Source organism: Nycticebus coucang, chromosome 3 (assembly GCF_027406575.1).
Source record: "Nycticebus coucang isolate mNycCou1 chromosome 3, mNycCou1.pri, whole genome shotgun sequence".
Lineage (NCBI taxonomy): Eukaryota > Metazoa > Chordata > Mammalia > Primates > Lorisidae > Nycticebus > Nycticebus coucang.
The window spans coordinates 56268129-56290820 of record NC_069782.1 but is presented as its reverse complement, the minus strand read 5'-3'; the positions used below and the strand labels follow the sequence as shown (position 1 = coordinate 56290820).

At 39.7% G+C, this 22692-nt stretch overlaps 2 pseudogenes; one reads left to right on the top strand and one right to left on the bottom strand.

The window, feature by feature from the left end:
• Positions 1-20447, bottom strand: part of LOC128580937 (vacuolar protein sorting-associated protein 35-like) — a 71861-nt pseudogene extending 51414 nt beyond the window's left edge.
• LOC128582458 (growth arrest and DNA damage-inducible proteins-interacting protein 1-like) lies at positions 5777-13224 on the top strand (annotated as a pseudogene).
• Positions 20448-22692: the final 2245 nt, after the last annotated feature.

The window sequence follows — 22692 nt, the reverse complement described above, 5'->3', positions numbered from 1 at the left end:
GTCACGCTGAGTGAGGATCTGAGGCCTCCGGCTGACAGTCACAGTGTGTGGGCTTGGCAGTCTGCCCTGAGCACGCAGGGGACTGCAGCCCCAGCCAAAGTCTCACCTGCAACCTTATGCAACACCTTGAGCCAAAAACACGGAGCTGCTCCAAATCCTGACACAGAGGAAGGCGTGTTCTTTTAAGATACTAAGTTTGGGGATAATTTGTTATATAGTAGATAGCTAATGCAGGTGGGGAACCTTCTGATAGCTGATACAGGTGAGGAGTCTTTTAGGCATTTATGTGAACTCATCAGGCCTTAGGAAAAGCAGGTTAAGATGAGAAAAGCAAATGGGTATAAATGACTAAAGAGTAGATGGTGCCTTGCTCAATAAATGTTTGAAACAGGAGTTAAATAAGTGAGTTTTGTGAACTTATGAGAATGTCTATTAAATTCCACAGGATTATACTAGTTCCCTTTACCAATCAAGATAGTACAAAAGAAAAAAGAGGTCCAAAATTGTTAAGAGTAACTTTATTGTTTCACTGTTGGAAAAAAAAACATGATAATTGTGACACATTTCCCTGATCCCTGTTGAAACCCCCACCTCCTATAACATAGTTAGGAGTGGCCTTACCTCCTCTCCGTTTTTGTCTGTGTTTCTACCAGACCAGAAGAGATGTGCACAGGTGCTCACAGCATGGCCCTGATAAGGTTTCTTCAGCAGTTTGGAAGCAGCAAGTACACACTGAGTCCTCCATGGCTCATGATTCTCTTCACTGAAGCACTTCTTCCTTTCAAAAGTACCAATGATCAAGCTGTTGGCAGTCAGCTGTGCTTTGGAATCACTGGTTTCATCTTCATACAGAGAAAATGCCTAGTGGACATAAAGCACAAAGGACTTTTAGGAAGCCACCATCTACTATTTAAGTGTCTTCCAGGGTACTATCTACCAAACACCCATCCCAAGAGACAGTCTGTAGTTCCTTCATTCCAGAACATGCTGTATCCTTTTGGAGAAGCAAAACACACAGCTGAGATGGTAAAAAAGTTGACAAGTTGCAAGAAAGAAACCTGTTTTCAAAGCCAGGAGCAGTGAAAAGCACCTGCAGTCCCAGCTATGTGGGAGGAGAAGGCAGGATTACTTATGCCCAGGAGTTCTAATGCAGCCTGGGCAATGTGGTGAAATCCCACCTCTTATAAAGAAAAGAGAAAGAAAACTCTTTCAACTTTGTTTAACCCAAGGTTACGGAACTGAACTGACAAAGGAGCATCTTTCCATAAAACACTTTCACCAAGACCCACTTGGAAATCTTATATTTCATTAGCACCCAGAAACTGATCAGTTCTGCTGCTTCGTACCAGTCAATCCGAGCACAATCTTACCAGGTTCTGAGACGGGGGAAGCAGCAGTTACATACTCAGTGAAAAGGGTATCTGCACACGGTCCACCATAATGACAAGCAGGTGACTGAACTTGTCAAAACTGACTAGATAACCCAGAAAAGAGAACAGATCGTCACCTGGGACATAAATTTATACGCTACTGTTTCATGATTTTCAAAGCCAATTTCTCCGGCTGCTAGAGCTCCTTGAAGAAAAAGTCTTAAGGGTTAATTCTGCCAACTCTGCTTTGATCAAAGTACCGATAGTCTGGCGAGCAAATGAAAAAAGCTTCTGGCATTTCTTTTCCCATTTGTCATCCTAAAACAAGAAAAAATATATTTTTAAGTTGCATTAAGTTCAAAATTAACTTGCTCAAGAACATCCATTTTATGTAAAACTTCTTTTTTTTTCTACTTTTAGTAGAGACAGGATCTCACTCTGGCTCAGACTGGTCTCAAACTCCTGAGCTCAGGCAATCCATTCGCCTCGGCCTCCCAGAGTGCTGGGATTACAGGCATGAGCCACTGCCCCAGTGGCTTTAAAATAGCTTTCTGAAAAGAGATAAGTACAATCGGGCTCATATACCAAATAATTTGTATCCAATTACTTTTCTTTCAGTTATTTTGTCATAACATTTTTCCTCATGATACTAAAAGGTATTTGAGATCATTTTAATGACTAGAAAATATTCTACAAACTGGATGTAGCATAACTTTTTTTTTTTTATTGTTCGGGGTTCATTGAGGGTACAAACTGTGTCACACATAAGACCCAACCCCCCTCCCCACTCCTTCCCTCTCTCTGCTCTTCCTTTCCCCCACTCCTTCCTCCTTCTCTCTCTGCTCTTCCTTCCCTTAACCCCTCCCTCCTTCTTTCTCTCTCTGCTCTCACCTTACCCCACCCCCACCATGTCATTAATAGTTATTGTCCTTATATCAAAATTTAATACATAGGATTCATGCTTCTCCATTCTTGTGATGCTTTACTAAGAATAATGTGTTCCACTTCCATCCAGGTTAATACAAAGGCTATAAAGTCTCCATTTTTTTAATAGCTGAATAGTATTCCATGGTATACATGTACCACAGCTTGTTAATCCATTCCTGGGTTTAGGGGCATCTAGGCTGTTTCCACATTTTGGCAATTGTAAATTGAGCTGCGATAAACAGTCCAGTGCAAGTGTCCTTATGGTAAAAAGTTTTTTCCTTCTGGATGGATGCCCAGTAATGGTATTATATGATCAAACAGGAGGTCTAGGTTGAGTTCTTTGAGGTTTCTCCATACTTCCTTCCAAAAAGGTTGTATTAGTTTCCAGTCCCACCAGCAGTGTAAAAGTGTTCCTTTCTCTCCACATTCACATCTGCAGTTTTAAGATTGTGTCATGTGGGCCATTCTCACTGGGGTTAGATGATATCTCAGGGTGGTTTTGATTTGCATTTCTCTAGTAGCATAACTTATTTATTCCCTTTTAGAAACTATCTGTAATATCATAAAGAACAGTCTATACACACAAAGCTTTATTGAGACCCTAATTATTTCCTTAGCATAAATTCTCAGTAGTGGAATTACTGGATCATTTAACAGTTTACTTAACATGTTGGTAGCTTTCTACAAAGATTATAGTAGTTCACACTCCCAACATTATTGGGTGAGAAAGAATTCTCTCTCATCACAACATTGCCACTGCTGAATCTTATTTTTTTCTTTGCCAATTTGATTTCTTTTTTTTTTTTTAATTTATTGTTGGGGATTCACTGAGGGTACAAGAAAGCAGGTTACACTGATTGCGTTTGTTAGGTAGAGACCCTTTTACAATCGTGTTGCCAATTTGATTTCTAAAAAGATTCAGTTGTAATTACCAGTGAGGTTAAATATTTTATTATGTTTGCCCATCCAAATTTCTTGTTAAAGCAGTTAATACTTTTCATTTAAAAAAAAAAAATAGATGACAGGCGCAGACTTGTTACAGGTATTAAGTGTAATAATCCAAGTATACAGTGTATGACACGTAGTAAGCAAATGCACATTGCTTCAATTTTTTGACCTATATCTTTTTCTTAATCCCTAAAATGTATTTATTTTATAATTGGAAATTTGTACCCTTTGGCAACCACCATTCTGCTCTGTGTTTCTATGAGTTCAACATTTTTTTAGATTCCACATGTGAGTGAAGTCACTCAGTATCTGTCTGAGTCTGTTTATTTCACTTAGGTAACATCCCTCAGTTTCATCCACATTGGCAGAAACGGCAGGATTTCTGTGGCTGAATACTACTCTAATGTGTGTATACAATTTCTTTACTCATCTGTTGATGGGTAATTAGGTTGTTTCTATATCTTGGCTCTTGTGAATAATGTTGCAATAAACATGGGAATGCAGTATCTCTAGGAGATACTGATTTCATCTACTTTGGATATGTACCCAGTAATAGCGGGATTGCAAGGTTGCATGACAGTTCTTTTTTAGTTTCTGAGGAACTTCCATATTATGTTTCATAATGGCTGTGCCAGTTTACATTCCCATCATCAGTATATAAGAATTCCTGTTTTCTCCACATCATTAACAACATTTGCTATCTTTTGTCCTTTTTGTAACAGCCATTCTAACAGGTGTGAGGTGGAATAAAATGGTGGTTTTGATTTGCATTTTCCTGATAAGTGATGTTGGCCACTAATCATCTTTTCATGTACCTGCTGTCCATTTGTGTGTTGTTCTTTAAAGAATGGACACACAAATCCTTTGCCCATTTTTAAATCAAGTTATTTGTTTCCTTGGATATTAACCTTTTATCAAATGGTTTACAAATATTTCCTTCTATTCCATAGGCTGTTTCATTGATCTGCTGTTCGCAATACAAAGCTTTTGAGTTTGATGTAGCCCCACTTGCTTACTTTTGCTTTTGTTGCCTGTGTTTTTGGTGTCATATATAAAGAATCATTACAAAGATCAATTTCAAGGTAGTTTTCCCCTATATTTTCTTTGAGTTTTATAGTTTCAGGTCTTATGTGTAAGTGTTTAATCCATTTCAAGTTAATTATTGTACATAGTGTAAGATAAGAACCCAGTTACACTCTTTTGCATGTGGATACAATATCATTTATTGAAGAGACTATCATTTCCCCATTATGCATTATTAGTACCCTTATCAAAGATTAGTTAACAACATATGAATTGGATTATTTCTGTACTGTCTATTCTTATTCTGATCCATTGGTCTATATATCTGTTTCTATGCCAGTACCATACTGTGTTAATCACTATAGCCTTGTAAGATAGTCTTGTTGCTATTTTTATCATTATATTCACAGGTAACTATCCAATAAAATGCTGGGAAAGAGAGTGAATGAGAAAAATGGCCTTATAAAAATTGGCTCAAAGGTGCTATGTCATGTCAGTAGGTCTACTGAGTAAATATGCTTTCTTCATATTAGAAAATTAAGTTACTGAAGTTTGTTCCTTAATATAAACCTGGCTATCCAACTTTCAGGTACATAAGATTATGGTAATTTCTTCAAAACTACATCATTGAAGACTTAGGTGATGATTCTGTCTGAGGAAGAAATAAGCTCATAAAAAACTGCAAATAACTTATGACATTATTCAATTATGTGCTTGTAGAGAGAAATGACTATGTAATGTTAGGTCCTTTCATTAGGCAAAGCTAACCTAAAATAGAACCTAGGAAAAACTCATACAATAAGTTTAAACTATTTTGATCTTTCACTTCTAAGTGTTTTCTGTGACCCCTCAACTAGTATGTGACCCACCAATATCACTGTTAGGAACACTTTAGCACAGGATGACTAACAAATGGAAAGTTACTGAAAATGGAATTGTATTACATTACTGTCTGTTTTTGTATATGTTTGAAATTTTCCATAATATGAAACTAATACACACACAGTGAGGAAAAACAGAAAAACATAGTGACATACTTAAAAGTAAACCCACCATTTTAGAATTCTCTCTGTATTGAAAAGCCTGCTGGTACGCTGCAAATACCAAAGGTGGCAGTGTGAAGTGAATCCATTGATTTCCACCACCTCCCAAATGCTTTCGTGCTGTGTTTAAAATCTGACAAAAAAAAAAAAAAAAAAAAATCAAAAAAAATCTTTTCCACACTGTGATTAATCACTTACAAAACTAAGAGTTCTAATCACCACTGCTCCCATTCTGTGAGCACATACAATGATGTACCTACCAGGCTTTGTGATACAGATACTTTATATACTTGTCTCCTCAAGTTGTCACAATCAGCACAGAGACAGAAACTAACTGCACCCTTCACTAATGGGGAAGACTGAAGTTTAGGCAGGGTTTGTAACTTGGTCAGCAGAGCTGTTTTGATAAGAATGCAGGCTCTGACATAAGACAGACAGACTCATATTTAAAAGGATTCTACCTGCATGACCCTGGTCAAATTATTTACCTTCTCTTGGCCACAAACTTGACTTCAAAAATGGGTATCATAATTCTTATAGGGTTATAGGGTTGTTGGGAAGATTAAATAGCACATATAAAGTGTACCAATACTTACCACAAGGGATGTGCTCAGAAAATGTTAACATACTAGTTATATACTGATATACTGGTATATCATAGCTTCTTATTCAGAAAAATATTAAGACCCTTTCTATATTTTTTTTTTTTTATTGTTGGGGATTCATTGAGGGTACAATAAGCCAGGTTACACTGATTGCAATGGTTAGGTAAAGTCCCTCTTGCAATCATGTCTTGCCCCCATAAAATGTGACACGCACTAAGGCCCCACCCTCCTCCCTCCATCCCTCTTTCTGCTTCCCCCGCCATAACCTTAATTGTCATTAATTGTCCTCATATCAAGATTGAGTACATAGGATTCAGGCTTCTCCATTTTTGTGATGCTTTACTAAGAATAATGTCTTCCACTTCCATCCAGGTTAATACGAAGGATGTAAAGTCTCCATTTTTTTTAATGGCTGAATAGTATTCCATGGTATACATATACCACAGCTTGTTAATCCATTCCTGGGTTGGTGGGCATTTAGGCTGTTTCCACATTTTGGCGATTGTAAATTGAGCTGCAATAAACAGTCTAGTACAAGTGTCCTTATGATAAAAGGATTTTTTTCCTTCTGGGTAGATGCCCAGTAATGGGATTGCAGGATCGAATGGGAGGTCTAGCTTGAGTGCTTTGAGGTTTCTCCATACTTCCTTCCAGAAAGGGTGTACTAGTTTGCAGTCCCACCAGCAGTGTAAAAGTGTTCCCTTCTCTCCACATCCACGCCAGCATCTGCAGTTTTGAGACTTTGTGATGTGGGCCATTCTCACTGGGGTTAGATGATATCTCAGGGTTGTTTTGATTTGCATTTCTCTAATATATAGAGATGATGAACATTTTTTCAGGTGTTTGTTAGCCATTCGTCTGTTGTCTTTAGAGAAAGTTCTATTCATGTCTCTTGCCCATTGATATAAGGGGTTGTTGGCTTTTTTCATGTGGATTAATTTGAGTTCTCTATAGATGCTGGTTATCAAGCTTTTGTCTGATTGAAAATATGCAAATATCCTTTCCCATTGTGTACGTTGTCTCTTTGCTTTGGTTATTGTGTCCTTAGCTGTACAGAAGCTTTTCAGTTTAATGAAGTCCCATTTGTTTATTTTTGTTGTTGCTGTAATTGTCCTGGCAGTCTTCTTCATGAAGTCTTCCCCCAGGCCAATATCTTCCAGTGTTTTTCCTATGCTTTCTTTGAGGATTTTTATTGTTTCATGCCTTAAATTTAAGTCCTTTATCCATCTTGAATCAATTTTTGTGAGTGGGGAAAGGTGTGGGTCCAGTTTCAGTCTTTTACATGTAGACATCCAGTTCTCCCAACACCATTTATTGAATAGGGAGTCTTTCCCCCAAGGTAAGTTCTTGTTTGGTTTATCAAAGATTAGGTGGTTGTAAGATGTTAGTTTCATTTCTTGGTGTTCAATTCGATTCCAAGTGTCTATGTCTCTGTTTTTGTGCCAGTACCATGCTGTCCTGACCACTATGGCTTTGTAGTACAGACTAAAATCTGGTATGCTGATGCCCCCAGCTTTATTTTTGTTACAGAGAACTGCCTTAGCTATACGGGGTTTTTTCCGGTTCCATACAAAACGCAGAATCATTTTTTCCAAATCTTGAAAGTACAATGTAGGTACTTTGATAGGAATGGCATTGAATAGGTAGATTGCTTTGGGAAGTATAGACATTTTAACAATGTTAATTCTTCCCATCCATGAGCATGGTATGTTCTTCCATTTGTTAATATCTTCTGCTATTTCCTTTCTGAGGATTTCATAGTTTTCTTTATAGAGGTCCTTCACCTCCTTTGTAAGGTATATTCCTAGGTATTTCATTTTCTTTGAAACTATGGTGAAGGGAGTTGTGTCCTTAATTAGCTTCTCATCTTGACTGTTATTGGTGTATACAAAGGCTACTGACTTGTGGACATTGATTTTATATCCTGAAACATTACTGTATTTTTTGATGACTTCTAGGATTCTTGTGGTTGAGTCTTTGGGGTTCTCTAAGTATAAGATCATGTCGTCAGCAAAGAGGGAGAGTTTGACCTCCTCTGCTCCCATTTGGATTCCCTTTATTTCCTTGTCTTGCCTAATTGTATTGGCTAGAACTTCCAGCACTATGTTGAATAGTAAAGGTGACAGAGGACAACCTTGTCTGGTTCCAGTTCTAAGAGGAAAAGCTTTCAGTTTTACTCCATTCAGTAAAATATTGGCTGTGGGTTTGTCTTAGATAGCTTCAATCAGTTTTAGAAATGTGCCAACTATGCCTATACTCTTCAGTGTTCTAATTAGAAAAGGATGCTGGATTTTATCAAATGCTTTTTCTGCATCTATTGAGAGGATCATGTGATCTTTATTTTTGCCTCTGTTAATATGGTGGATAACGTTTATGGACTTGCGTATGTTAAACCAGCCTTGCATCCCTGGGATGAAGCCTACTTGATCATGATGAATGACTTTTTTGATGATAAGCTGTAATCTATTGGCTAGGATTTTGTTGAGAATTTTTGCATCTCTATTCATGAGTGAGATTGGTCTGAAATTCTCCTTTTTGCTTGGGTCTTTTCCTGGTTTTGGTATCAGGGTGATGTTTGCTTCATAGAATGTGTTGGGGAAGATTCCTTCTTCCTCAGTTTTTTGGAATAATTTCTGCAGTACAGGAATAAGCTCTTCCTTGAAGGTTTGATAGAATTCTGGAGTGAAGCCATCTGGACCAGGGCATTTTTTAGTTGGAAGCTTTTTTATTGTTTCTTTGATCTCAGTGCTTGAAATTGGTCTGTTCAGGAGGTCTATTTCTTCCTGGCTAAGTCTAGGGAGAGGGTGTGATTCCAAATATTGATCCATTTCCTTCACATTGTCAAATTTCTGGGCATAGAGTTTCTGGTAGTATTCAGAGATGATCTCTTGTATCTCTGTGGGATCAGTTGTTATTTCCCCTTTATCGTTTCTGATTGAGGTTATTAGAGATTTTACTTTTCTATTTCTAGTTAGTCTGGCCAATGGTTTATCTATTTTATTTATTTTTTCAAAAAACCAACTCCTTGTTTCATTAATTTTCTGAATGATTCTTTTGTTTTCAATTTCATTGATCTCTGATTTGATTTTGGATATTTCTTTTCTTCTACTGGGTTTAGGCTTAGATTGTTCTTCTTTTTCCAACTCCATAAGATCTCTTGTGAGATTGTTGATGTGCTCTCTTTCTGTTTTTCGAATGTAGGCATCTAAAGCGATGAATTTTCCTCTCAAAACTGCTTTTGCAGTATCCCACAGGTTTTGGTAGCTTGTGTCTTCATTGTTGTTATGCTCAAGGAAGTTAATGATTTCCTGTTTTATTTCTTCCTTCACCCGTCTGTTATTCAACAGAAGATTGTTTAATTTCCATGCCTTTGGGTGGGGTCGAGCATTTTTGTTAGAGTTGAGTTCCATCTTTAGTGCCTTATGGTCTGAAAAGATACAAGGTAAAATTTCAATTCTTTTGATTCTGTTGATATTTGTTTTGTGTCCCAGGATATGATCAATTTTGGAGAATGTTCCATGGGGTGATGAGAAGAATGTATATTCTTTATCTTTGGGGTGGAGTGTTCTATATACGTCTATCAAGCATAGTTGTTCTAGGGTCTCATTTAAATCTCTTACATCTTTGTTTAATTTCTGTTTAGAGGATCTGTCCAGCTCTGTAAGAGGTGTGTTAAAGTCCCCTGTTATGATGGTATTATCAGATATCATATTGCTCAGACTGAGTAAGGTCTGTTTCAAGAATCTGGGAGCATTTAAATTGGGTGCATAAATATTTAGAATTGAAATGTCTTCTTGTTGTAGTTTTCCCTTGACCAATATAAAGTGACCATCTTTGTCTTTTTTGACTTTAGTTGCTTTAAATCCACATGTATCTGAAAATAAGATTGCAGCTCCTCTTTTCTTCTGAATTCTATTTGCCTGAAAAATTGTCTTCCAACCCTTGACTCGGAGCTTTAATTTGTCTTTTGAAGCCAGGTGTGTTTCTTGCAGACAGCAAATGGATGGCTTGTGTTTTTAATCCAGTCAGCCAATCTATGTCTCTTCAGTGGGGAATTCAAGCCATTAACATTTATTGAGATAATTGATAAGTGTGGTAGTATTCTATTCATCTTATTTTGAGAGAGTCCATTGCTTAGTTTTATCTTTTGCATCAGTGTGGAGGTTAGGTTCTGTCCTTTCATTTCTGAATTCTTACTTTGCTGCTGATCCATTGTGGTGGTCAGTGTGCAGAACAGGTTGAAGTATTTCCTGTAGAGCTGGTCTTGTTGTGGCAAATTTCCTCAATGTTTGTATATCCGTAAATGATTTGATTTCTCCGTCAATTTTGAAGCTTAGCTTAGCAGGGTACAGAATTCTGGGCTGAAAATTGTTCTGTTTAAGTAGATTAAAGGTAGATGACCATTGTCTTCTTGCTTGGAAAGTTTCATTAGAGAAGTCTGCGGTAACTCTGATGGATTTGCCCCTGTAGGTCAACTGGCGCTTACTCCTGGCAGCTTGCAGAATCTTTTCTTTTGTCTTGACTTTGGACAGGTTCATCACAATGTGTCTTGGAGAGGCTCGGTTAGAGTTGAGGCGACCCGGGGTCCGATATCCCTCTGAAAGCAGTGTGTCAGAATCTTTGGTGATGTTTGGGAAATTTTTTTTTATAATATTCTCTAGTATGGCTTCCATTCCTCTGGGGCATTCTTCTTCCCCTTCTGGAATTCCTATAACTCGTATGTTGGAACGCTTCATAAAGTCCCATAATTCTGACAGTGAACGTTCTGCTTTCTCTCTCTTCTTTTCTGCCCCTTTTACTGTCTATCTCAAGAACTTTGTCTTCTACCTCTGAAATTCTTTCTTCTGCATGGTCTAACCTGTTGCTGATACTTTCCATTGCATCTTTAAGTTCCCTAATTGACTGTTTCAGTTCCTTCAGGTCTGCTATATCCTTTTTATATTCTTCATATCGTTCATCTCTTATTTGATTCTGTTTTTGGATTTCCTTTTGGTTATTTTCCACTTTATTAGCAATTTCCTTCATTGTTTCCATCATTTCTTTCATTGTTTTCAACATGTGTATTCTAAATTCCCTTTCTGTCATTCCTAACATTTCTATACTGGTGGAATCATCTGCAGTAGCTACCTCATGGTCCCTTGGTGGGGTTGTTCTAGACTGGTTCTTCATGTTGCCTGGAGTTTTCTGCTGATTCTTCCTCATGAATGATTTCTTTTATCTGTTTCCTTGCCCTAATTTTCCTTTCACTTCCTCTTGCTCTTTAAGTTCTTGTGCCTGTGGACTAAGGGTTACAGGACCAGAAGGGTGAGAAGGTTGAAGAGCAAAAAAAAAGGGGATGGAAGAAAGGAGGAGTGATAAGAAAAAAAGAAAGATAGAGAAAGGAGAGGGGGTGGGTATAAGGAATATTGACAATAAGAAGAGAGGCACAGAAAGAGGGAGACAGGGCAATATAGGTGTGCAGTAGGGTACTTTGACACAACCTTAAAAAACCCCACCTTCTGGGGGTGCCCAGTTGCGTGGTTCCCTTGAGGTCAGCAGCTCTTTGCTAACCTGATCAGACACAGTACCCCACCTCCACCAAGTAGAGAGGAAAGACAAAAATGCTATAAATCAAACCAAAACAAGCAAACAGAAAACTTTACAGGGATAAAATTGGGTGAAAAACCAAATTATATCGGTAGAAACACTAGCAAAAATGAAGTCGAAGTTATTAAAAAAGGCAGCAATGGGAAATTATAATTAAACTAGGAAAATTGAGAAAGAAAAAGGGATCTGTGTGGAAAAGATTGAAATTAAAAAAACAAAAGAACATCAGCAACATCAAAATAAACAAACGAAAAAAACAACCAAACAAAAAAAGAAAGAAAAAAATACACAACCAAAACGTAGTCTTCTGGGGTATGAGATGTTAGTCACAGTTCTGATACGACTGGAGGCTGCTGATTTCTCAAACCCCAGCAGGTAGACACCCTAAATCTCTCTTCAGCCCACTTAAAAGGCACTTTGAACTTGTAAACTTGCTGAGCAGAAGCTTTCCCAGCTTTCTCACTGGAATCGCTGCTGAAGTGGCTATCCACTTACTCAGTGTGCTAAAACCGGTCTCACTCTGCCCCTGAGGGTTAGGGCTGCAAGGCGGCTCAGACCCCACCCTTAGGCTACTTGGTTGCTGGGTTACCAGCTCCCACCCGTTTCTAGCTCTGGGACCCTGAGGGCGGAGCTTGCCGGGGCAGATCACTGACAATGGATCCGTGTGACCCACCGCCAAACACTATTAGCTCCGTCTGGCTCAGTGGCTCAGACTGGGGCCCCAGACAACGGCCAAAGTTCTCCGCACTCCCGCTCAGGCCTTCCCCAAGGCAGTTCAACTCAGTGCCAAGTCCAAGGACATCAAAACAGTTCACAGGTAAGGCCTTTCTGGTTTGCAGTCTCGCTGCTACTGAACTTACAGTTGTGGGCGGGTTTAGACGGATTGAACACACGCGACCACTTGCCGGTTTTCCAGTGTTTTAGTCCTCCTCTTGGGGTCCAGAAGTCTCTTGCTGACTCCCTGTATCCTCATAGGAGTGATGATAGGCAGTTCCCACCAGCCAGAGATGCCTGGAGTCCTATCTCCCCAGACTCACGGTGCCCAGATGCAAGGAAGCTGTTACTGGGCTGCCATCTTGCTCGCCTCCAAGACCCTTTCATTCAAGGCAGATGACAATGCACTTTAAAAGGGTGGCCCGCTCGGGCTGGTGGCAACCCTGGGCCCGGGCTCCCGTGGCTACCGGGCACCACCACCCCCGCGCCGCTCTCCCTGGCCCTGGTGGCCAGACTCAGATGACTCGTTGACCCCTCGATGGCAGTTCGGTCGGCGCCATGGCACAGCCTCTGGGGTCTCCCTGGAGTCACTGTGGCCGTCACAGGAGCAACTGAGGGAGCTAGAGGCCGAAAAGCGCAAGGGGTACCCAAGCTTGGCAGCCATGCAGGAGTTGCTGAGGGTGCAGCAGCCAGCCCAGGAGAAGCTTGGGGCCAGAGAGTGGCACACTGCAGAGTGCATTGCAGGATGCCACAGATGACGGAGAACTGGCGGCTGCAGCAGTAGGAGTGCTGGGAGAAGGCCCAGACAGACAAGGAGAGAAGGGCCCGGCTCCAGGATGAGGCCCAGCAGCGCCTGGGCTACCATGTGGACCCCAGGAGCGCCCGCTTCCAAGAGCTGCTAAGAGCCTCAAAGAGGAAAAACAAAGACTAAAGGAGGAGGCAAGAGCTGCTGCAATGGCACCGGCCGAGGCCCAGGACCCAGCAACCTCTGCGGCACCCAGCTCCTGAGCTTTGACCTTTCCCCAGAAAGCTTGCTACGTGAGTCTCCTGTAAAATAATAATAATAATAAAAAGAAAATAAAAATAAATAAATAAGGCATTATGAAAATGGCTGTTTCAGAAAAATTATAAGAAAACCACAGAATTACAAGGGTACATGTGAAACTTAGTAAATGTAGAATATAATTGTCTTAACACAATAACTAAGAAAATGCCAGGACTGCTATGTTAACCAGTGTGATGAAAATGTGTCGAACTGTTTATAAAACCAGTGCATGGTGCTCCATGATCGCATTAATGTACACAGCTATGATCTAATACTAATAAAAAGAAAATAAAAGAAAAAAAAAGAAAACCATAGAATTCATAAACTACCTTTTTCTTTTAGATAGAGTCTGACTTTCTTGTCCCTGGTAGAGTGCCATGGCGTCATAGCTCACAGAAACCTCAAACTCTTGGGCTCAGCCTCCCAAGTAGCTGGGACTATAGGCGCCTGCCAGAACACCTGGCTACATAAAATAATTTTTAATATGTGTGACACAAGGAGTGACACATTCAGGTTTTGTGAATTTCTCTGCTGCAGCAGATGGGTAAGAGAGCTAATGACCTTGTCCTGAAATGTCTCTGCACCCAGGAATCAGCCAGATATAGAAGGTATACTTCCTAACCACTACATTTGGTACTTTGGTATGCAACAGAAAATGACAACACAAACATACATACACACAATCTCAAGCAGAAATACAGTAGACCCTCCATAGTTGACAACCTCCCTACATCGACTACCTCCTTAAGTTTACCTAATGCTCATAGACTAGACATGCACCCACGTATATATCAGTACAGGAGGCCTAGTTCCTTATGGTGACCACCTCCATATGTTGACCAGTTTGTTACAGTCCTTGGGTGGTCAATTTACAGAGCTTCTACTGTATAAGGGGAATAGTTAAAATACTTGACCAAGTTGGCTCGATGCCTGTAGCTCAATGGTTAGGGCGCCAGCCACATACACTGAGGCTGGTGGGTTCAAACATGGCCCAGGCCTGCTAAACAACAATGACAGCTACAACCAAAAAATAGCAGGGCATTGTGGCAGGCGTCTATAGTCCCAGTGACTCAGGAGGCTGAGGCAAGAAAATCACTTAAGCCCAAGAGTTTGAGGTTGCTGTGAGCTGTGACACCACGGCATTCTACTGAGGGTGACATAGTGAGACTCTGTCTCAAAAAAGAAAAAAAAACTTGACAAGTCAGCCACTGTGTACAGAACTTGTGGAAAATGAAACCACAGGGCTAGGAATGTTTGTCACTAAGTCAAAGACTATCACACTAACAGAAGTCGCCTCTTATTTCACACTAATTATGAAGGAGTACAAGAGTGTCAACTATAACAAAGAAAGTCAACAGAAAGAGATAGGGCATATCCAGAACCAAAGTGCTTTTAATTATAGCAAACTAATAGCCTTATACCTCCAACAATGGATAACTACTTTTGCAAACAATGATTAAAGCAGCCAATCATGCTACTCTGTATTAAAATAAATTACCCAGTACCACTCACCCATGTCACTAGTCAGGCAACATGTTTTATTCATTTCAGAAGGATTTATTGAGGAATAATGATAAGGAAAGAGAAAATCTTATGTTTGTTTTTTGGAAGGAAAAAAGGATTAAGGAAAAGGCAAATTGAATTTTAAAATTTTTCATACATTTTCTTTTTTTTTAATTACTGCCTTTTTTTAACCTTTTTTTTATTATTAAATCATAGCCGTGTACATTAATGCGATCATGGGGCACCATACACTGGTTTTATAGACCATTTGACATATTTTCATCACACTGGTTAACATAGTCTTCCTGGCATTGTCTTAGTTCTTGTGTTAAGACATTTATATTCTACATTTACTAAGTTTCACGTGTACCCTTGTAAGATGCACCGCAGGTGTAATCCCACCAATCACCCCCCCTCTGCCCACCTCCCCCCTCCCTCCCCACCCTCCCTTCCTTCTCCTCTTTCCCCATATTCTTGAAAGCTATAACCCAGTTATAACATACATTTTCGATGTGACCAAAAATACAACTTACATTTGTAAAACTTGGAAAAGTAAATAAAATTGAATATAAGGATTATGTTGCTTATATTTTAAAGTTTATTATTGGGATAAGCAACTAAACATTTCTAAAAGCAATGTACAGTTCAGAAAGAAAATGAATATATAATAATTATGGGACAACTAAATGAAAGACAGGCTTTTCTGAAATTCTCAAGAATTCTTCAAAAGAAATTAGAGCAACTAGAGAAATTAGAGCATCAGAAATTGAATGGGGCTACAGTCAGAGCTAACTCACACCAAGTACTGCTGATCAGGGTCCTCAGATCTCAGAAGGTGAATGAATCGGCCCATGAGGCTCTGCTCATCAGCAAAGTCTTCTGGATCAGGGTCTTCTACAGGCTGATCTGGCTGATCTTGAATCAACGTGGACACCAAATTCATTATAGAATTCACCTACAACATGAAAAACACAAGAACCCACTGAGGCACCACCAGCACATAAGCCATGTCAAAACTGCTTCCAGTTGTGTAAAGTTACAAAACAGTACCAGAAGATATTGTTTTTTTGTTTGTTTGTTTGTTTTTTTGGTGATAAAGTAGATAAAAACATGTCAACACACAGAGATATGAACAAAAATCTGGAAAGAGATGCACCAACTATGGTTATTCTCTTCCTGGTGGGAATTTAAGGGTTTTATCTTTCTTCTTTATACATTTCCAGTTTTCTAATTTATATAAATGAGTTAACTACTTGTAACTTTTCTTTAGTAATGAATTACCCTCCCCACCCACCTCAAGTGTCTAGGGTCTCCAAATCTAAAATTGTAATTACAGGCCAGGTATAGTGGCTCACACCTGTAATCCTAGCATTCTGGGAGGCCAAGGAGGGTGGATATCTTGAGCTCAGGAGTTCCAGACTAGCCTAAGCAATAGTGAGACCCCATCTCTAAAAATAGCCAGGCGTTGCATTAAGCACATATAGTCTTAGGCTGAGGCAAGATGATTACTTGAGCCTAAGAGTTTGAGGATGCTGTAAGCTATGACACTATGGCACTCTACTAAGGGTGACAAAATGAGACTCTGTCTCAAAAAAAAAAAAAATTGTAATTACACAGTCTGTTCCCCTAAAATAGCAGGTAGGTATTCTCTTACCCGGTCTTGAGAGACAATTTCTGTGTTATAATCCAGAACTTCGCTAAGTATGTAACAGCTCATGCTTTTTCTGGACTCATAGTCAAAGTATTCAAAGACTGGGTGAAAATGTTTTAATTTTATGACTGTTAAAATATTGTCGTAAGTGTCAACAGGTATTTTCAAAAGTCTGGTGAGCTCCTTTGAAACTGCACTGCTGGTAGCAATACTACAAAAAAGAAAAACAACAGCCCTTTAATGAATAAAATTAACTTTCTATATATACAAACAGCACTTGCTTCCTAAGAATCTGCAATTTCATTTACATATTAAAGAAAATGGGTCAAGTGAACCACACCACCCCATGATATTCCAATGATCTCCTTCCAAGAAGACACAGACACCTATCTAAATACAAACATTTATGTATCTGTTATTATTCCGCTGATACTAAATAAGATATAGTCTGCAACTCCTGAACAAGTTGTTGAAAGTTGGATTTAAGATAACTGTCTTGAATTTGACAACTTTTTTTTTTTTTTTTTTTGAAACAGAGTCTCACTTTGTCGCCCTCGGTAGAGTGCCGTAGCATCACAGCTCACAGCAACCTCCAGCTCAGCCTCCCAAGTTTCTGGGACTACAGGTGCCTGCCACAATACCTGGCTATTTTTTTGTTGCAATTTGGCTGGGGCTGGGTTCGAACCCACCACCCTCAGTATATGGGGCTGGCGCCCTACTCACTGAGCCACAGGCACCTCCTGAATTTGACAACATTTTTAAGGAAATGTTCATAGTTTAATTCCTAGAGCGCCAACAATATTATATATTCATGATGAAAATAAGTAGGAAAAAATCCCCATAAAACCAATAATTCAAAAGAATAGAAAAATATATAAACTATGTCTTCTATAAGAGATGTTGGTGATTAATGAAAAGCAGTATGAATTTAAGGTAGTAGCTTGTAGGAGCATTCTGTAGACACTGAGGCATATCTGGGCATTTATTATAACCTCTTTAGAGATTAATACATAATATTTCTAATTATTTTGTCCATTTTTACTTTAAAACGTACTTGGTAGGGCTCGGTGCCTCTAGCTCAGTGGCTAGGGCACCAGCCACATACACCAGAGTTGGCGGGTCAAACCCAGCCTGGGCCTGCCAAACAACAGTGACAACTACAACCCCCCCAAAAATAGCCACGTGTTCTGGCAGGCACCTGTAGTCCCAGCTACTTGGGAGGCTGAGGCAAGAGAGTCAATCACTCAAGCATGAGAATTTGAGGCTTCTGTGAGCTGTGATGCCATGAGCTGGGCATGCTGCAGCAGTGCTGGTGCCAACTAAGGTAAACCCACGACAGCCGGAGAAACTGCACCTGGCCCTTTCTGCTCCACTGACTGACCTTTAGCATATCCTAAGCATTTTACAAAAATTGTTGTTCACGTGTCAGTTCTAAATTTCTTTAATAGAACATTTTAACATTATTTGAATGGCCACAGAGTTTCATATTACATTCTCATTCTAGTTTCATTTTTCGTTTTGTTTTCCCAAAAAGAAATAGAACATCAACATTTACTTAGAGGCAAAGATCTGGTCCTGTGCATTGTGGCTGCAGAATCCTGTTTTTATCAAACGGCTCTCCAAAATCGGGGTCCTACTTTCAGACTTGAATGAAATGACAAACTCTCTAAATTATTTGAAAATAGCTACAATATCTTTTGTAGACATTTATAGCCAATTGTACTCTCTCTATGAAAAGGAAATATAGAGAAAAGAACTTAGATGCTTCATTTTACTGTTTACTTCAAGGTAAACGACTCCATTTGGAAATTACAATGGTGCAAGTTTAGTATGGTTAAGCCGTGGGTCTTACTCTGACCAGGCTCATGTTGACAAGAAATTATGCTTTTAAAAACATTACTATTGAAAAGAAAGACACAGTCACATAGAAGTCAACCTTTTTAAAAGGAGAGAATATTAGATTTGAAGTCAGATAACCTGAAATCTTGGTTCAGGACCTTGAATAAATAACTTACTCTCTTTGAGTTTCAGTTTCCCTGTATACAGAATTGTCAAATCAAATTTTAAAAGTATGTGAATAATCTGGTGAACTGGAAAGTTTGATGTCAGTGTACAATCATATATAGATTAATGTCAATTGGTTTAAATATATCTCTAACTTGTGGCCTCAAAAACTTCAACTGAGACTGACTCCATATGATATATAAAAAAATTCTTGGCGGTGCCTGTGGTTCAGTGAGTATGGCGCCAGCCCCATATACCCAGGGTGGCGGGTTCAAACCTGGCCCCAGTCAAACTGCAACAAAAAAATAGCTGGGCACTGTGGTGGGCACCTGTGGTCCCAGCTACTTGGGAAGCTGAGGCAGGAGGTTGCTGTGAGCTGTGACGCTATGGCACTCTACTGAGGGCGGCAAAGTGAGACTCTATCTCTAAAAAAAAAAATTTTCTATAAAGTATATATTTTTACTTGAGATATAATTGATATTCAGTCAAACTTACAAAAAGTATATAATTTGTTCATTTTAACACATATACACATCCATTAAAACATCACTATGTATCTATTACCACCAAAAGCTTTTTATGCCCCTTTGTACCCCCCACTCCCTCATATTCTTAGATTTGGAAAGAGTGCATTTTGTGTTGGTCCCTACATCTTCATTTTCTAAAGTATGCTACTTTATTATGTGTTTTATTTGATTTGCCATAAATCAAATAATAGCACTTTCATTTAGAGGGCCATAATAATTTGGTACTTTCTCTGCCACAGAAATTCCAGACGATGGGTTTTATCCTTCCCTTCTGTGTTAACAGGGGTCCTAATGGTAATTATATAGTTGACTTCTTTTAAAGGACATTAAGTAAAGAAGCAAACAATGATTGGTTAGTTACAGTTCCTAAAATTTTTCTGGTTTTAAGGGGGAATAATAACCACTAACCTGAAAAGCCTGTTTTTAAAATGTCGGTCTGACTATTTTGAAAGTGAAAATAAATATCAGCAATAAGGTCATTTATTATTAAGTTACTAATCCCAAAGTTTTTGTGAGATTTCCTTAATTTGTAGGTTTATGAGTAATTGGGAATCTGAGCTTTGGAGTCACATAGATCTGGTTGCTAGTGTGACCTTCAGAAGTGGCATAATTTTTTGTAAGCCGCAGTCTGCTCATCTGTGGGGTAACTGCCAGTAGCACCTGTGCCATAGACCTATTGTGGAAACCAAACTGAGCACACAGTGCCTGTGCAGGTTATCTCCATGCACAGAACAATTATTTTGTACACATAATTATTATGATGAAGAGAATTATCTCCCTGTAAAAGCGATCTCAACATAAAGCAAAAATATATGCAAGATTCCAGTCCAAAGGACTTTCATTAGTTAATTACAAATTTATTGGTACCTACTTCATCTCAGTCCTTTTCTAGTTGTGGATGATGAAAAGCACTCGGATGCTTTCATCCCATGGTTATACTCAGGTGCTACAAAGGCCTCACCATTTGTCTCTGTTCCCTATAAGACTACTATTGATTCCCTGTGGTGAAGCTTCAGGGGACCATGATTGATTCCCTGTGGAATGACAGCCCACAGGAAACTGGGAGTCTTCATCTTTAAGCCTGAAGTTATTTTCACCATCATCTCTTCCTCTTTGTAGTCTACATATTATATATTCCAAACAGGATTTTCTCAGTGCCATCCATATTCTAGAGGCAACATTCAAAGATAAGCTCAGCCAGTCTGCATGAATGAATGGATACAATTGAAAATCTAAAGCCAAACTCACCTAAATAGCTGTTGAACTAGCTTAAGTATTGGGACTCTTTCAGGCTACTGCTCCTAGATAGTGTGGTGGGCACAGGGAAGAAGAACCACTGAGCACTCGGTCTGACCTTAAGGAAGAGGACAATTATTGCTGATATTTGAAAGGTGATGATAGGAAAAGGGACCCCAGAGGCCAAATTCACACACTAGGCAGCTTCAGCCTTATCCCACATCTTCAAGGTCAGGCAGTCCCAGAAGCTGGCTTTGGAGGACATTTGTGCTTCATGTATACCAAGCTCCAAACAGTTAAGTAGCAGTGGTCTCGCAGCCTCCAGATAGGTCCCCTTTTAGTTCTAATGGAGCAGCTCTTGAGCCCAGGTGCTGCAGATTGAAAGGCTGGAAATGACCTGAGAGGCAGAGTGTTTGAATCTAAACTATATTCTTAGCTTCTAGGAGTTACACAGGTGTCTTCCTTTCCCTGCCCCCTTCTCTGCTCAGCAGAATGCTTCAGAGGGATTCAGAGATTCATACACCTATACTGACAAATATTTACTGAGCACCTAACAGGTGCTGGGCACTGGAGATGCAGTAATAAGAAAAGACACACATGGCCTTAGCTCTCTGGATCTAAGTTTCAGATTATATCAGTGCTTTAAAGGAAAGGCAGAAGTCTTCTAGAAACACACAGTAAAGGAATCTAACCTCCAAGGATCAAAGGAGGCTTCCATGAGGAAGTGACACGTGAGCTGATAGATGAAGAATGTATAATAATGACATCTGCTGTTTATTCAGCTTTACTATGTGTATCTCATTCTAAGTGCTTTATGCATGTTGCTATGTGATTCTCACACAAAACTTACTTTGAGGCAGTACATACATGTGTGTATGGGTGTGTGTATGCATATGCATATGTGCATGTAGACAGGTGAATAGGCGGAAGATGAATTCTCCAAGACCCAGTGTCTGGTCCTTGATGCTGAAGCCAATTGATTGCGGCAGGTCAGTGCACTGGGATGGGTGGACCTATCCCTCAGGACCAAGCCTGTGGTCCCACTTAGAGAGTTCTATATTTAATCCTTTGTGCTCTGTGTCTCTGAACAATTAGAATTGGAAACAGAAATAACAATAGACAAAAAAATGACCTTTTTAGTTCTATTTAGTTAAGGCTGGAGGCAGCTGGAGGCTCTTTATAATTTTAATAAAATAACACCAGAAAGCAGCCATAGTAATGTAAAGAAAATGTGAATCAAGACATACACCAGTAAGGCAAAAACACTCTGGAACAATGCTGGGCTGAGGACATTGCTAGACAGTGCTGGCCACCACAGCCCAGTACTCAAGTGAGGGGCCATTGGTGGCTAAAACCAGACATAGACTCTGGTAGTACTTACCTCCCCAAACCTTTAACTTGACAGATAGAGCTAGATGTATGACCTAATGACTTTGAGTAAATGGCCTAGGGTTTATTTTATAGAAGGGATTCATTCCTCTCAGTCGATACTTTCAGCAGCATGAGTGAGGCTTGAAGAGGCAGATCCAGGCCTTCTCTCTGTCTGCTGTCCACTTCACTGGGAGCTCCTTCTGGGCAGCCTAACAGTGATGCCCCTGAGTACCCAGCACTTTACAGATCTCTATGTTTAGATAGCCAAATCACGGAAACAACTGTAGAGCTCTCCCACATAAAAGCCATCCTATGTCTGAGCCTCCTGTCCCCCCTCCTTCCTCCCTGGCAGGCTGTATATGTGGTGATGTAATCTTTTAATCTCTTACCTAACAGCACTCTAGGTCAATCCATCTACCTTCAGCTTTGTCTGATTTGCTTTGATATGACACCAAGGTCAAATGTTGTTGCTATTTCATAGTCCTAACACCAGAGGGTGATCACAGCACATCACACTAATTACTACTCCTGGAGATAAAGCTCTCTCTCCGACTTCTCATCGCGGGAGCTGAGCTCACAGAAAATCTGAGCCCTCACAACGCCTTTGTAATGGCATTGCTCTGTACAAATGTTCAGTCCAATCACTATAACTTCAGTGGAGTTGCTGTTTAATGCTAAAAGGGAGGTAAAATGTGATTTCTTAACTGTAAATAATTGCCTAGGTAACAGAAGGCAGAGAATCAGCCTGCCTCCTGCCCAGCAGTGCTGGGTAATTCACAGGTGCCAGTGAAGCCAGATGGCTGTTACTGGCCTGGCAGTGCAAGGCCTCACACACCAACTCATGTGTTCTTCTAATGCACAAATCTTACCTGCTCCTAAAGTGCGAGTTTCTTCAGGCCAACGCCTTTTGTGACTTATTGTGACTCTCCAATTCTTGGAAATGGCAAAGCACCTCTTATAAGGAATGTGAAAAGAAGAAGTTCAGTTCCATTCTCCAGGAACTACTGGGTGACTGCACGTATCACAGTTTGTCACTGCCTTTTAATATTCAAGATGCAAGTGACTGCTCCTTTGGAACTACATTTTTCCATTAGAAAACACCAACATCCTTTCTTTTACTCTTCTAATGGCCAGAAAAT